Below are 17,407 nucleotides of genomic sequence, written 5' to 3' on the forward strand. Positions count from 1 at the left end.
GCACCAGTGGGATCTCCTGAGCTATAATTTTAGTAGTGCCAATGTCCAAAGTATCTTAAACCTAGGTCTTACCCTGAAGAGACTCAAACTACAATTGTAAACTACAGAAAGGCCAAAGTAGAAAATATATTTAAAAAATAGTATAAATCCTTTCATTGGAAGGCTAACATTTAACTGTGTTTTGGTCTATGTCGTTCATATTACTGATGAAAACACTTTAGAAAAAAAAAATCTGGTCCACAGAAAATAAAAAGGAAGGCACACTTAGTGGCCTTTGATTCAATTTTCTGCTAAATAATTGTGAACTTATTGGTGATTTTGAGACCTTGAAATGTACAAATCCAGGTTTGAGTCTCTGCATTATCAAACAAGCATGGGTGATTCATAATTGCTACAACAGAAGCATTTATTGACTGATTAATATTTATGATGGGAAGGCAGTCAGAGGTAATTTGAGAAATGATTATTATCTGAGATGACTCCAGATAGCATGACCGCAGAGATTTTATGGTTGGAAGCTTCCGTGAGACTTGATTAAATCCAATAGATTTAGATTGGAAGAAGGCCAAACTCCATGCAAAGGAAACCTACAAAGACAGAAGAAAATAAATCTTTTAAAATATGGTTTTCATTAGAAATTTGAGAATTACTGATATTTATACAGTGTTTTGAGATTTGTGCAAAGTACTTATACACAATTTCTCCTTTGAGCTTTACAACAACCTTGCAGGGTAATCACTTCAGACAATATTGTCCCCCTTTTAGAAATGGAGAAAATGAGGCATGGAGTGGTTAAGTCATATAACTAGCATGTTTTACAGACAGTTTCAAATTTATATCTTCCTGTTTGTCTCCTACACATAGTGCTTAGAGCGAGTTACAAATAAGTAAGAGTGACTTGTTCTCTTGTAAATTCATATTTGATATTTGTACATAACAATGTATTTGAGAGTAAAATGAGTATTTCAATTTTTTTCTTTTTCTTTTTTTAAAGGGAAACAGCACTGATTTTGTTGTTTTTAATTAGGTTTCCTTTTTATCTATCTATCTATTTTAAGTTTTCAACATTCATTTCCACAAAATTTTGAGTTCCAAATTTTCTCCCCATCTCTCCCCTCCCACCACCCCAAATGCCTTGCATTCTGATTGCCCTTTCCACCAGTGTGCCCTCCCTTCTAACACTCCTCCCTTCTCTTATCCCTATCTTCTCTCTTGTCCTGTAGAGCAAGATAAATTGCTATACCCATTTACCTGTATGTCTTATTTCCCAGTTGTACACAAAAACAATTCTCAACATTTGTTCCTAAAACTTTGAATTGCAACTTCTCTTCCTCCAACCCTCCCAACCCATCCCCACTGAGAAGGTAAGCAATTCAATATGGACTATATATGTATAGTTTTGCAAATGACTTCCATAATAGTCATGTTGTATAAGACTAACTATATTTCCCTCCATCCTATCCTGCCCCCCTTTTCTTCTATTCTCTCTTTTGACCTTGACCCTCCTCAAGAGTGTTTGCTTCTAATTGCTCCCTCCTGCTATTTTCCCTCCCTTCCATCATTTTCACCTCCCTGCTTATCCCCTTCTCCCCTACTTTCCTATAGTGTAAGATAGGTTTTCATACCAAATTGAATGTGTATGTTGTTCCTTCCTTGAGCCAAATGTGATGAGAGTAAGCTTCACTTTTTCCCTCTCACCTCCCCTGTTTTCCCCTCCATTGGAAAAGTTTTTCTTGCTTCTTTCATGAGAGATAATTTGCCCCATCCCTCTTTTCTCTTTCTCCTTCCAATATATTCCTCTCTTACCCCTTAATTTTATTTTTTTAGATGTCATCCCTTCTTATTCAATTCACCCTGTGCTCTCTGTCTGTCTCTCTATATGTATGTATGAATGTGTGTATGTGTGTGTGTGTGTGTGTGTGTGTGTGTGTATAATCCCTCCAACTACCCAGATACTGAGAAAAGTTTCAAGAGTTACAAAGATTACCATTCCATGTAGGAATATAAACAGTTCAACTTTAGTAAGTCCCTTGTGATTTCTCTTTCCTATTTACCTTTTCATGCTTCTCTTGATTCTTATGTTTGAAAGTCAAATTTTTTTTTCAGCTCTGGTCTTTTTATCAAGAATGCTTGAAAGTCCTCTATTTAATTGAATGACCATTTTTTCCCCTGAAGGATTATACTCAGTTTTGATGGGTAGGTGATTCTTGGTTTTAATCCTAGTTCCTTTGATTTCTGGAGTATCATATTCCAGGCCCTTGTATCCCTTAATGTAGAAGCTGCTAGATCTTGTGTTATTCTGATTGTATTTCCACAATACTCAAACTGTTTCTTTCTGGCTGCTCGCATATTTTCTCCTTGACCTCGGGACTCTGGAATTTGGCTACAATATTCCTAGAAGTTTCTCTTTTTGTATCTCTTTCAGTAGGTGACTTGTAGGTTCTTTCAATATATATTTTATCCTCTGGTTATAAAATGAGAGATGATGTCTAGGCTCTTTTTTGATCATGGCTTTCAGGTAGTCCCATAATTTTTAAATTTTCTCTCCTGGATCTATTTTCCCAGTTAGTTGTTTTTCCAATGAGATATTTCACGTTATCTTCCATTTTTTCATTCTCTTAGTTTTGTTTTGTAATTTCTTGGTTTCTCATGAAGTCGTTAGCTTCCATCTGTTCCATTCTAATTTTTAAAGTACTATTTTCTTCAGTGAGCTTTTGAACCTCCTTTTCCATTTGGCTAATTCTGCTTTTTAAAGCATTCTTCTCCTCATTGGTTTTTTGGACCTCTCTTACCAATTGAGTTAGCCTATTCTTAAAGGCATTTTTTGGGTCTCCTTTAGCAAGCTGTTGACTCGCTTTTCATGATTTTCTTGCATTGCTCTCATTTCTCTTTTCAATTTTTCCTCCATCTCTCTTACTTGATTTTCAAAATCCTTTTTGAGCTCTTCCATGGCTTAAGACTATTGTATATTTATTTTGGAGGTTTTGGATGCAGAACCCTTGATTTTTATGTCATTCTCTGATGGTAAACATTGTTCTTCCTCATCCAAAAAGATGGGAGAGAATACCTGTTCAAAAAGAAAGTAACCTTCTTCAGTCTTACTTTTTCCCCTTTTTTGGGCATTTTCTCAACCAGATACTTGACTTTTGGGTCCTTTGTCAAGAGTAGGGTATACTCTGGGGATCTGTAAGTTCCAGGTTCCTCCAACGTGGCACAATCAAGGGAGAGTGCTGTGGCCAGTGCAGTCCAGCAGGTCCAGGGCGGTTACGGGCTCACAGAGTAAGAATGAAGAGACAGGCAGGACACAGCAGTCTGAACAAGCTGAGTTTATTCTGGACATACTGAGCCAATAATTCAGGGAATTGGGATGCTTAAATAGTAAAAAATCATAAAGGTAGTGATTGAAGCATGAAACAGGGCAGATGGTGATAAGTAGAAAGAAAGGCTTCAAGGCCTCTTTATTGGAATGTTATTCTGTATAGCAGGGGCCTTGTCTCCTGGAGCTTCAACACCCTAATTCAAGGATGAGCACCTGAGAACAATATATCACTTAACTTCTCAAGTCAGCTATTATTCTCCCTTGGAGGAGGGGAACTCTTGATCAGGGGCTCTTTCAAACCCCTCAAGGTTCTCTACAGGAGAGGAGTTTACTTCCTGGCCTGGCTTGTGGCTGAGATTCAAATTAGCTGCTCAATTCCCCCAGGGTCTTTAGGAGGGGGTGGGGCTGCCACTCTGGCCTGAGGTTCAGATCAGCTGCTCAGTTCTTCCAGGGACTTTATCCAACAATGGATGCAGATTGCTGCCTGCCTGACCACAGCAGCTGATGCCTGCTGCTGCCATTGCTGCAGCCTGGGGCCAGGGCTAGGGGAGTACTCTGCTCCCTTATTACAGAGGTGAAAAAGCTCTCTCACTGACCTTTGAAGTATCTTTGTTGCCTGTGGGTTGAGGGATCTGTGAACCTCCACTGCAGCTATTGGGGATTCTGCCCCTGAGGCCTGTTCTGGCCCTTTTCCTCCAGGCACTGTATGGCCAAGGCTGGGCTTGGCTCCACTCCATGTCCTGATGTGACAGACCTTTCCCATTTACCTTCTGGGTCTCCCTGGGCTGTAAGTTTCCTCCATTCCATAATTCTGTGGCTTCTACTGCTCTAGAAGTTGTTGAGAGTCTTTCTTTACAGGTATTTTACAGGCTATGGGGGAAGAACTAGAGTATGTACATCTTTCTACTCTACCATCTTGGCTCTGCCCTCCCCCCCCCCCATTGTATTTTTTTTCTACCCAAATAGTAGAATGTCTTGCACATGATATGGCTACAACAAATACACACAAAGTAACAATTTTGCAAAAATACATGTAGAAGTGAATGAATATTTTCCTCATCTTATCACTATTTGGACAACCCTGTACAACTTAAATGTTTGAGAGATATGAATTTACAAAATTATTTTGTCACAAAGATTCCTCTAGTTTTTAGTTTGGGTTGAAATTTAGTTCACGAATTCAAGTTAATGCCCTTAAAGTTATTTTCTTGCAGTCAAGCATGAAATTTTTGGGAAAATATTGAAAACAGCTATATATGGCCATTTAACCAGGCTGGCTTAAGTCAATTTATAAGGTGAGTGAAGACACAATTCATTTATACATAACTGGAACTATCTACTGGAGATGGTTCTTAGCATAGAATTAAGCATAGAACAGTTGATTTTGAATGAATGTTTATATGGCTGAAAAAGCTTCTTTAGACTAGATCAGAAGAACTCTAAATATGAATATTTACCATCCTCAGGTAGGAGAATGAAAGATTAGGAAAATATTAAATTTCTTTGATGGTTTTGTTTTCCTTGATATGGGTAAGTCCTTCAACAATACTCATCACAACCCATACATTCTTTTTCATCCTTTATGGTGTTTATTTAAATCATACAATAAATGCTCTATACCCACCCTTCATGCTGGGGACTTTCTTCCAGATCTTTTGTCATTTCATGGATACCAATGGTGAATGTAGGTGCTGATAAGTTATGTTATGTTTTAACTATAGGTGATTTCCTTCTTTTCTTGTCATACACCTTGAGAATGATCTTTAGTTTACTTCTTCTGCACAATTTTGCATTGGTGACATCTTGTAGCCTGCTCAGTCCTACTATGTATCTTTACAGTGAGCTTTGGGTGATTTTTAACTTGAATTCTTTGGTTTGTCTTACTTCATAACTAGCTATCATATAGAATCATCAGACAAGTGTTGTTTTGTAACAAATGATTCTTTTCTTCAGAAAGAATCCTGTGGTCATTAAAAACACTTTCATTTCTTAAAGACAATCCAGGCTTCCCTCCTTCTGTTGATTGAGAAAATCAGCTCATTTTCTACAGTGTTTTTCCAAAACATAATTACTTATGGATGAGCCTTGTGGATTGTCCATACAACTGTATGTCATAGTCTTGACCTTGGGTTGTCAAACTATGACCTGAGGGCCAAAATTGGTGCATAGCTTGTTTTTTTTTATGGCTCACAAGATAAATGAATTTGACCCTCAGGTCATTGGTTGCTGAACCTTTTTTTTAGAAGATAAACTTTTTTATCTGGTTGTTTTTCTTTTCTTTTTTTAATATTTTATATAATATTTATGCTCTTGATATTTATATAGCTAATTCTCACTTTACATAGTGATGGAAAAGTAAGTAAAAAGCTATCATCGATATTCTCTTCCCATTTTTCCTTTTTATAATAAAAGTTTTTTTTAGTTTGTCTGCAAACATTTAATGTTCTTTCCTCTTTCAGAAATCATGAGAATCATTGCTTTTAATGTCCTTAAAATTTTATCATATCACAAATTTCAACTAGGCAACTTGGTCTGGTCATCATAGTCTGGTCAAGCTGCTTTTCCTTGTTGTCAGTTTTTACTTTCTCACTAAGCACATAGGGGACTGTGATACTAGATTTAAAATGTAATTGTTTCATTGTCCTTATGGGAGAAAAACAAGTTATAGAAATACTTAAAAATTTTCCTTCACTTTATACCTGCTCATTCAACTTCCCTTTCTGTCTTTAAAAGCCTCAGGATGATGTAACTTCATTGGGTCTCTTGCCAATCTTTCTCTAAAGTAATTCTTATTTTATGATAGGGATGTCTTAATTGATACGAGATATTAAAGTCAGACATTGGAAATAAAGCAGCTCTAAAGCATAACTCACAGTAGTTCTGAACTGTGACCCTCATGATGTGAAGATTTCACAGTTTCAAGTGTGAAGGACTGGTATAATCTGAGTTGCTGAAATCCATGATTTCAACATGTAATTTATTCTTGTTTCTTTCTCTTTTAACAGATCACCACCAGTCTCATTTACAATTTATTCATCTAAAAATATTATTTTACTGAATTTTATTTCCTTGTTTGCAAAAGAAACTATATTTAAACAATAACAACAAAACCCAGACTTTTGACTGTATACATGATATGACCAAATCATGAAAATATTCCTGTTAGCAGGAACTCTTTGTTTTTAAATCTTAGTATGGTCAGAATTTAATGTGACCACAACTACTTAAAAATCCTTTTGAGTTCTTGTGGTTATAGTGGCTTTTCTGAATAAAATTTATGTTTCCATCCTGTTCCCAAGGAACATTATAATTTTTAAAGGAAAGACATTGGAGGTTTCTGCAGTAGGACTATAACTCTTCTTATTTTTCTTAAAGCTTATAGTTAAGGTTAGTGAAATCATTACCTAATACTTCAGTTTAGGAAGTTACTAGGATAATGAAGGATGTCATAGAAAAGTTGGTTGATATGTGCAGTCTAGAAGCAATGACTTTATCATATCATCCTCCTCTTTAAGATTTTTTTTTTAAATAAATGACTCAGTAGTATTAACTGTTCTCCTAACTGGCAAATGCCTCTGCTGGGCAAGAGGAGATCAAATATCTACTGACTGAAGCAAGCAGTTTTTAAGGTCTTTTAGTATTTTTATTAGGAAAACAATGATCATAGGTCAAACTTTCTCAGGAAACAGTGATAGTCTTGGGAAAGTCTGTTTTTTTTTTTTTAAATCAAGTTTCCATTTGTGGATATGTCAATAACTTAAATAGGTGAGATTGATGCTGCCTCAATTACATATAAGCTGCAATTACTTTCACGTAACTATTCGTCTGAAATTGCTCATCATGAACACTACAATATAATGTGGCCGAGTATCTCTCATGAGGATGATTTTTGTTGCCTTTTGACACACAATGAAACTAATTCTTTTATTTGCCTTCTTAGGAAAAACTATGATCCTTTCACCTAGATTCATTTACCTTTTGTCTTCTAATTTAATTGGTAGAAAGAATATAAGAATTAATATGATTCATCTCTCTCAGTTCGTTACCTCCTTGGTCTCTGGACAACAAATTTCACACTAAGAACCAAATATTTTTTAATATACAGTCATACCTGGCATATTTTTCCTCACCGGGGAAAGAAGAAATGGGAAAAGTAGGGCAAAGAAGGTGGAACTCAACTGGTCCGTGGCTCAGTTGCATTAATGAAGGAACTATCTCGGATTCTTGTCATAATTAACTATTCTTGCTAATTTCTTTCTCAGTTGTTTTCATGCTGCTGTAGGAGTTCATACTTTATCAGCAGCTTCTAATATTTGGGCTGCGAGTCAAGGTCCACTTGAGTTATGACTCTGTTAATTGGTCTAAGAATTTTTTGATTCTTAACATACTCTTTTTTGCCATTGACCCCATAGAAGCATCTCTCTACAAGACAAAAGGTCATTTTGTGTTTTCCTTTTGTTTTATTGATTTCCAGCTCTAAAGAAGTCACTGCCAAGTGTCAAAACTACCAATAACATATCCTTTTCTACTTAACTATGTTGATCCTCAGAAAGAAGACACTGCCTGTTGCCAAGCTGTTACGTGAAGGCTTTTCAGCTTGGCAGAAGTTCCAAGAGCCTTCTCATATTAGCCAAAACCTTTGAATGAATCAATGAAAAACACTTAGTAAGCACTTACTATGGATCAAGCTAATCGTATAAATTATTGAGGATACAAATATAAAAAGAAATTCTGTGCCTTTAAAGAGTTTGCATATCAGTTGGAGGAAAAAATATATATGTATACATCTGTATCCATATAGATATATAGACAAAAGGGGTGTTGGTCAGGAACTCTGATTCAGTTTAGGAAGTAACAGGGTTTTTGAAGGAAATCATAGAGAAGTTGGTTGATCTACACCGTTTAGAAGCAATGGCAACCAAGGTGTAATTGTTATTCTCATAATAAGAGATAGATGAGGGTGGGGGTGTTGTATGTGCAAACTGGTTAAAAAAATAGTGAAAAAAAATTCCAGGATGAATATTTGTATGGGATGGGAAACATAGTCTGGGTCAGGGGTGGGGAATCTATGGTCTTCTAGGTGCCCAAGTATGACCCTTTGACTGAATCCAAACTTCACAGAACAAATCCTTTCAGGGGATTTGTGGCTATGAGGTCAGTTTCCCCACCCCTGATCAGGGGTTTGAAGATATGTAGATATAATGGGCCATGCCAGCATTGACTGACTGGTTAAGATAGTGTGACCTAGAACTTAGCACAGTGCCTGCCACATTGTAGGTACTCAATAAATGTTATTGGTTGATTGATTAACTCAAGGAAGTAATTTCAAAGCTGAATAGATTATTTACTTAGAGTATGGTCTCAGAAAGTTCAGAGATCTGGAGAGGACAGCAGCAGGATTATTGGGAAAGGAGATGACCAAAGTGCATTACAAGATGATATGTGAGATATGATCTGGGGTATAAACAAAGCTAGCTAGATCTAGTGAAAACTCAAGTTAGCTTCATGCCAAAAAATGAGGCATTGGATAAGGATTTTGGAATTAAGAGATATATTAGATAATGAAATATTAAGACAGAAATGAGGAGAAAGATTTGAGATATTTGGGTCAAGCCTCCTCTTGACAACATCTAATCTACTAAACCATTTTGTACCACTGGATGAGAGGTCACAGATAGAAAAGCCTTCTTTTCTTTTATAATTAAAATGAGAGAAAGATATTATACCAACAAAGCAGAAGATTGCCCCTTTGAGTGAAAAATAAGGTTTTTATGTATTGTAAACAGGTTAGAAAATAGGGAAATTATACTCAACCCAGTTGAGTTTGATCCAATTATGAGTCAATTTATTAACTTTAATTTCTGGCAGCATATTCTTAGTTTAACCGTTAAAGACCAACAGAGCAAATGTGGGAATCATGGTGTGAGATCTACAATGTTGGGGCTGTTTCCTAAATACCTTCTAACTATTCACAATTTAGATCATCATTGCCATTGCTTTGTGGGTGGATATATGTTCTACTACTGGGCTGACTATCACTTTTTTTTTTTCAAGAAAAATCTGTCAAATTGAAAGTGATTATATTACATGAAAAAAGCTATAAAACCACCAGATTTAGCTAAAATGCTAAAATCACCAGATTTTTTTGAAGGACTGAAACTCAGGTTCTGATGATTGGTTAAATGACCTAGCTTTCCATCTGTAGATGTTTTAATATACACTTTGAGAGGCAGAATGATATAGTAAAGTACTTGAGTTTAAATCTGGCTTCTGACCCTTATTAACTTTGTGCTTCTGGGTAAATCACTTTATCTCTCTGAGTCTCAATTTCCTCATTTACAAAGTAGAGATAATAATGGCTGTAATACCTCTCTCATGGGATTTCTGTAATGGCTCAAAGGAAGCTAAATATAAGACTATAAGTATATATTAACTGTGCTTTAGAAAGTGTAATGTAAATTATATAAACATGTTAATGTAAAATTATATGTGTTTGTGTAATATAAAGTATGTAGCTAACTTCAGGATGCTATATAAATAGTGGTTACTATTATTATTATTATGGGCTAAAATGGATGGGTGATTCCATCAATATGGATGCATGGTTTTCAATTATAGTGCTTCTTTGAAGAATGACATTGAGGAATTGGAGAACAAGGAATTGTAGAACTGAGATTATATGTATCCATGGGAAAGTGTGCCCTAAGTTTTTGGAGGAAATGTTTTGTTGCTAATTTGCTCATTATGCTTTGTGTCCTCTGGCTGACTATTAAAATAGAAATACATGGATGGGGTTTCTGTGACCTATAGTTTTAGGAGTGTAGACATACATGGTACTTTGAACCTCGGGTAGCTGTCCCTTCAGGATTATCTATGAGTCCTAAACTGAGAATATAGTTTGGAAGAACAGTAGGGCTAGCCAGAGGGATGCTATATGTATATCAATTTAATAATTCATCAGAATGGAAATTTAACTGAATGTCATACTATGGATAAAAGATATTTCATTCAATTTTTCATACTTTGATGCTTAAGCCAATATCTTTTGAATAATTATGGATCTCATTGAGGAAGTCAAATGATATTCTGGAACTTCGTGTCATAAGCCCAATAATATCTGTAAATAGGAGTGTCTGGAGCTAGACCATCAACAGTGAATCCCTCATCCATTTTGACCCTGTCCAGGACAAATTCTATGACATTTCTATTACAGATTCTTCCAATAAACATATTTGTCTCTGTTTTATGGCTTGCTTGATGTTAATAATCAGAGGGACGTTGAAAAGTTATATTTATCATTATAAAGAAATCTTGAAAGACAACGTTTCAGTTCCAGTATTTAACAGTCATTATAGGACTTAGAGAGGATTCTACAAGAGAACCACATAGACCTACTGAAAAAAACACTTTATTATAGCAAATTTTAATTTACATGAAAGAGGGAAAGGCCCCAAACAAACACACAGGGGAAGGATAAGGTGGAAGTAAGGAAAATGAGAAAAAGCTACAACCAGGGAAGTTTTTAGGATTTTGCATTCTCTCCAGTTTTTGATCAGTTGGGTAACTAACGATCAAATAAGTTGTAGAAGATCATTTGCAAAGCCTTCCTGTTGTTTCTTTAACATATTTTTGTCAAGGGCATCTTCAACATATGCTTAAAATGTTTCTAAAGAAAAAAATGTTCTAAGTACAATTAAGTTGTTGGTTTCCTCTTAACTTCCTTATATTGGATGGTAGTATTGCCTGTATTTTCCCCTTCAGATTTTATTTTTACATTGTTAGGGAAGATAGAAATAGATTATAGCAATTCTGACAAATCTGTTCTATTTTCAGTCTATTTCTTTTCCTCCTTCACATTTCATCTTTAAAGACTCTTGGGAAGATCTAACTTATTTAGGTCTCATCCTGGACTTTATACAGATTTGTGTTTGTTATCACTGCTTTTTGCTATTGTAGTACCAAGCTCAGGCTACAGACTGAGAATGGAGGAGAGTTTATAGCCAGAGCAGGGATGATAACCTGGGAAAGTAATGAAGGATAAACTACTTAGAAGTTATAGTACTGATCAAGAATATGTTTAGGAGTAGCAAGGCACAAAAAATAAAATGATAAATGATTATTAGATTATTGAATTTTCCAGTTCTTGAACATGGAACACTTTGGTAATGGTAAGATCAAGGTTCCAGTATGACCATCCCTGCATGTTGCTGAGGAGGAATGAACATCACGTACATCATAGGGGTTGAGTAGATGGATGAATTAGGAAGTTAAGATAGTTGAAAGAATATAAATTTGTATGTTGATGGCTCCTAGTATGAGGGTAGGAGTTTAGTAGATAAGGAGACTGTGTACCAGTAACTGAAATCACTAAAAAGAGAGCAAATATCATGAGGATATACACACACACACACTCACACACAATACATACATGCATATATCTTTGTACATACATTTATGTATATACATATATGTAAACATACATGTCTATATACACACATATATATGCCTCTAGACTCTTTACTGAGTGATAAATTTGGATAAAGGGAAAATCAAAAAATGTTGCTGGATAATGGTAGTTGAATGCCAGCCTAGAAGCGAAATGGGCAGCCAGGAGTTTTGTAAACCACTCGCCCTATTGAAATCAATGAATTAGGGTGTATGAGAGAAAGGGTATGTGGAGGGAATAGTATTGGAAAGGAAGGCCAGGAACACTCTTTCATGGGTTGAGGGGTGGGGAGGAAGCTAGGTCTCAGTGTATGCCCGGGACAAAAGGAAAAGAGGTCTAAAATGAAAAGAAATTTGTTAATTATTGAGTTGAAATTATAGAGGGTAGAGAAGAAGGTGTAAGACATTGGAAGCATAGGGTTGAGGTAGATAGAATGAAGGATCAGAAAGGAGAAGGTGCATAGAGGAGTTCGTCTACCATCAGTGGAATAGGGTAAGTTGGAGGAATATGAATATGCTAAAATGTGTGGAATAATTCTACAGACTGTCAGCAGTTTAGGAAATTTCTGCACATGGAGGTGAGTGATTAGAAGGGTCAAGTTCTTCATACAATCCTTTCCATGGAGGAGGGAAGTCATTGCTGAGAAGCTCTGTAGACCTGGTCACAAGTCAGGCACAGGCAGAGTCTGATATTTAGCAAAGCTTCAACTCCCCAAAATGACCCATTGGTGAAATTAGAAGCACTGAACCAGGCCAGTGGCAGAAGCATTCTTAGTGATGTTGATTTTTTTGGCTCCTCAAATCACAGACTGTAGGAAAATGCCTTGCTGCCTAGGTAGAGGCAGCAAGTCTGTCTGGCAGTTTATGAAGCCAGTTTGTCAGCTGTCTTCTTGCCTACTCCCTTCTGTTCTCACTTCCCCTTTCCACTCTCCCAAATGAAACTGTGTGGATCTGAGCAAGTACGTCCAATTACTTCTGCATGGGGAGCAGCATTTTCACATACCATATAACTCTATTAAGCCTCTTCTTGGCTCATAGTGGAAAGCTGATGGGGTTTTTTTTGTGACTTTGAGTAAGACTATTTTGTGCACTTTCTTTTGTCACTCGCAAAGAGGACTTGGCCTATAATTTTGACAATTCTGTGGATATAGACTTATAGAAGATGTTTCTAATTTGGTAGGAAATTTGCGCAAGATAATTTTTTTCCTTCAGGAGTACCTACGTGATTTTCAGTTACTTTTGTGTTTTCAGGTGGACATAAAAGCAATTCATGACTGTGTCTTCTGCCCTGGACCTCTTAAAATTCTTACTACTTACTTAAAGCCTCTACAACCTCAAATTTACTATGGGGTAAGCCAGAGGAAGAGAAACTTATGAATAGATTGATTTGAGTGAATTTTATGCAATTGAAGTTTGGCATGTGTAATGCTATTTTAAAATATTATTAATAGTAAGACTAATGTGAGAAGTCACCAGGCAATCTTTCATAAATGATTCCTTTTGTCTGATTTTATAAAAAGAATATAATTGACTGATGTGTATACATAATTCCATGATATTATTTGTTATTGTTTAAAAACATTTAACTTGGTAGATCAAAGTTCACCATTCAAGGCTTGACTCCAATAAATCGTTTTCATAACCAAGTTAAGATCATATAAGATTACTTCAAACATGCAACCACAGAGATAGCTTTGTTCAATAATTCTCTGTTTATCAGTGTCCAGCCTAAAATCAAGCAGACTTAAAGAATTCACTAACATGGACTATGTCCTGAATGAAGTCGAAAGAGAAAGACACAAACATTTATTAAGCACCTACCATGTGCCAGGCCCTGATATTGACACTGGCACTGGAGGTATTTTCTCATTTGATATAGGAATTCTCTATACTATTGTTAACAAGGTAGTTCTGATTTTCTTATTTGTAAATAACCTTGCGAAGATTTCACTAATCCCCCAGGATAACATAGGACCTCCTCAGTGAAATCTATAGCCACTTAAAATATATCAGCCTCTGGATACACCTAGGGAAAAATAAAACCACAAATAGATGAAGAATACAGGACGTCCCCAAAGCCTTAATGCTGTTTTATGCTTTAACAGTTTAAAAGTCTCAGTGCTGTTTTAAGTTGTTAAAACATAAAACAACACTAAGACTTTTGGGATACGCTGTACTTAACCAGAAATGACACATTTCATCTAGTGGATTTACATTGCAGATGGACAATGGACTGGGACCAAAATTCTCAAAATCTGCATTTGGGAAATTAAACAGTGCCTTCTGTGATCTTGACATGTTCTCTTCTGTCAAAGCAGATGTTCACACAGATATTCTCCTTACTTGAAAATTACAGAGCAATATGTTACCAGAAGAATAAAAATTTCAAGGGACTAGAAGGGCAGAGGAACAATGGATGAGTGCCTATAGGTAGGCTGTAGTATTGCACCAAGGATCTCTTGTATATATGAAATGGTGTGAGGCAGACAGCATTAGAACAGACCCTGTAGGGGTAGTAAATAGATTGTCTGAAAGCTGCACAAGGAATGATAAAATTTTTAAAAAATCTTATAGGTCTCCAATGTATTGGATAGATCTTCTAGGAAGAGTATTTTTCAGCAAGGAGATATCTCTGTTTTTTAGTATGTTTTCCAGATTTTTGAGAAGAAATCATCTTTTAATTTCATGGCTGCAGTCACTATCTTCAGTGATCTTTGGTCCAAGAATATGAAACCTGACATTGCTTCCATTTCTTTTCCCTATTTGCCAGAAAGTAATGGGACCAGATGCCATGATCATAGATATTTTTTTAAAATTAATCTTCAAGCTAGCCTTTATACTTTACTTTGTATCAATTCACATACAGTTTTTTATATTTCTCTATATTCATAGTTGGACCTTCTCTATTCTATATTTTTTCTTTTGATGATCTCATCAGCAGTCATTCATTATTAATCATCAATATGCAAATGAACTCAAGATCACCATATCAAACCCTGGACTCTGCAGACTTTTAGTCCTGTATCAAGAATTGCTTAGAATTTTGAACTCAATATCTTATAGGTAGTTCAAACTCAACACCTTCCAAACAAAACTCATTATCTCCCCCCATCAACTCACCTCTTTTCTGAATTTCCCATTTCATATATACTTATTTCACCTATACACTCACTTTCCCAAACATTATCATGTCAACCTATACAATAACTCTCATGTTTCCTTCTCTCTATTAGCATGACTAACATCCTAATTCAGATACTCATCACTTCTTGCCTACTCTACTACAATAGTCTCCTTGTCAGTTCCCCTGCCTCAAGCATCTCCCCACTCCGACCCATCTTCCACACAGCTGCTAACATGATTTTCCTTTAGGACAGATCTCAATATGTCACTACTCTGTTCAAGAAACTCCTGGAATGCTCTATTAGTTCTCAGATCAAAGACAATCTCCTCTGTTTGGCATTTAAATCTCATTACCATCTGGCTCTGGCTTACTTTCAAGCTTTATTATATATTTTCCCCTTTAATAAACCCTCTTGTTCAGCTAAACTGGTCTTTTTGCAGTTTCTCACATAGGACACTCTATCTTCTATCTCTGTGCCTTGGTACAAGTTGTCTCCATATCTGGTATGTACTTCTTTGTCACCTCTGTTTCTTGGAATCCCTAGTTTCCTTTAAAAATAGCTGAAGCACCACCTCTACATGAGGATTTTTTTGTGTCTTGTTTCTAGTGTTTTCCCCTGTAATTTACACTTTTGGTATTTAGTATATAGAAGATGCATGTATATGCATATGTATGTGTGTGTATATATATATATATATATATATATATATATATATATATATATATGCACACACACATGCGTATTATTCACGAATATATGTGTAAACATGTATATACATGGACATACACATATATGTATTGTACATATATAAATACACACATATGTTTGTACATACACAGTTTCTACTTTATGTAAGTGGGTCTATTTCAAAGATGTCTATGTAAAACAATTTTTACTAATATAAATCTTCCAGTGGATGTGAGGCAGGGAAGGATGGAGGTAGGGAGGAAGGAGACTGCATACCCATGGAGGTAGGTGGCCAGCTCATGGTTCAAGGACTCATGGGGTTGGGGACAGAGAAGCAATTGCAGGCTGAGGTCAGCCACATCAGGATCTGACTTGAATCAATAGAAGAACATGGAGGTGGGTAAGACATGTAGGGGTTGGACAGAGAGGAAGGACAGGTCACATGCAAGGCTAGAGACAGAAACACAGTATCCTAGCACTGGGGGAACAGAAAGGTCTAGGCACGTGGACAACAGCAGAGTACCCCACCCATTTGAGTCAGGTCTGCTTTCACTTTTCTTTTAAAGATTTTTTGGGGGGTTGGAGGAGTGGGCAGAGAAAGCCAAGGGACAGGAGCTGAGAAAGAGAGAGAGAGAGAGAGAGAGAGAGAGAGAGAGAGAGAGAGAGAGATCGACTAGAGTACTGTACAGTAAAGTTAATATAGATGGTTTTTTTTGTAATGCACATTTCTTTTAGAATTCTTTAAGTAACGTAGAATTCACATGAAGTCATGACTGTCTTTATGAGTATATCTAAAGCTTTAGAGCAAGAAGGGGCCTCACATGCTATCTAACCCAATTCCCTCATTTTATAGATGAGGAAACATAATATGTTCTCTCACTGTCTCTCAATAGAGTGTACACTGATTGAGGACAAAAGCTATTTTGTTTTTATCTTTTTTTTCCTCAGATACTTAGTACAGATGGCATCTGGAATATAGTAGGCATATAATCAAAAGTTGTTGATTAAATCAGTGTGAAACTACTGATAAGAGGGTCCACTTGCACTTTTGAATAGCACTGTAAGCTAGTAAGTCTTTCTTATACTAAGTATGAGTATAAAGTATTCTAAGTATAAAGTAATTTCACCTCTTTAGTAGTTTTACCCATGGCTCTTTGCTGTGTCTGCCCTCTGGCAAAAACTGAATAAGTCTGATACCTCTTCCAAGGGACAGATCTTCAAATCCTTCACTAGAAGGAGGGAATAGTTGGGACTTACAGGACTGCCAACAAAATAAAGTGTATGAAGCAAAAAGACTATTTTGCAATATGGAAATCTGCCTTCAAGGAAGGCATGAGGAGTTCACTGAATTAAGTTGGGCAGTGAAGAAATAGAAAGGAAGAAAAGGGACTGGGATTAAACTGTGAAATAGTATTCCTGCTCATTCTCCATAAATTGGTCAAAGCATCACTGGAACGAGCATAGCAATTTATGATTCGCAGTGAGCAAAATTTCCAGCTGATGTGCATGAGAAACAGAAATCTGCAAAATGTAGCTCACTTTTCTGTTCTCATTCAAGAGATAAAAGACTCCCAAGGGTTGTACATATTTAACTTTAGAATCCAAAACAGTTTCTGTATTATGTAGCAGACACACTATCTCTTGTGTAGATAAACTTGTTCTTTGGATGTTTGTAACTATTTTGCTTATAAGTTGAAGGATATAGAATTTGAAAATGTCAGAGATGTTTTAGACTACATAAAACATTGGAATAAGTGGAAATATGTGAACGTTTTAGAGAGGGATTTGGCATTTTGACAGACAAGATATTATCTACACAAAGAAAATGCAA

At 36.1% G+C, this 17,407-nt stretch overlaps 1 long non-coding RNA gene across 1 annotated transcript in view; it reads right to left on the reverse strand.

The window, feature by feature from the left end:
* Positions 1-293: 293 nt before the first annotated feature.
* The window catches only part of LOC140515359 (uncharacterized), a 111,369-nt gene continuing 94,255 nt past the window's right edge, over positions 294-17,407 (reverse strand). Inside the window, exon 3 of the long non-coding RNA XR_011970989.1 lies at positions 294-587. This is a non-coding gene — a long non-coding RNA (uncharacterized lncRNA). The remainder of the gene's footprint in view (positions 588-17,407) is intronic.

This window comes from Notamacropus eugenii, chromosome X (genome assembly GCF_028372415.1).
Source record: "Notamacropus eugenii isolate mMacEug1 chromosome X, mMacEug1.pri_v2, whole genome shotgun sequence".
Taxonomy (NCBI): Eukaryota; Metazoa; Chordata; class Mammalia; order Diprotodontia; family Macropodidae; genus Notamacropus; species Notamacropus eugenii.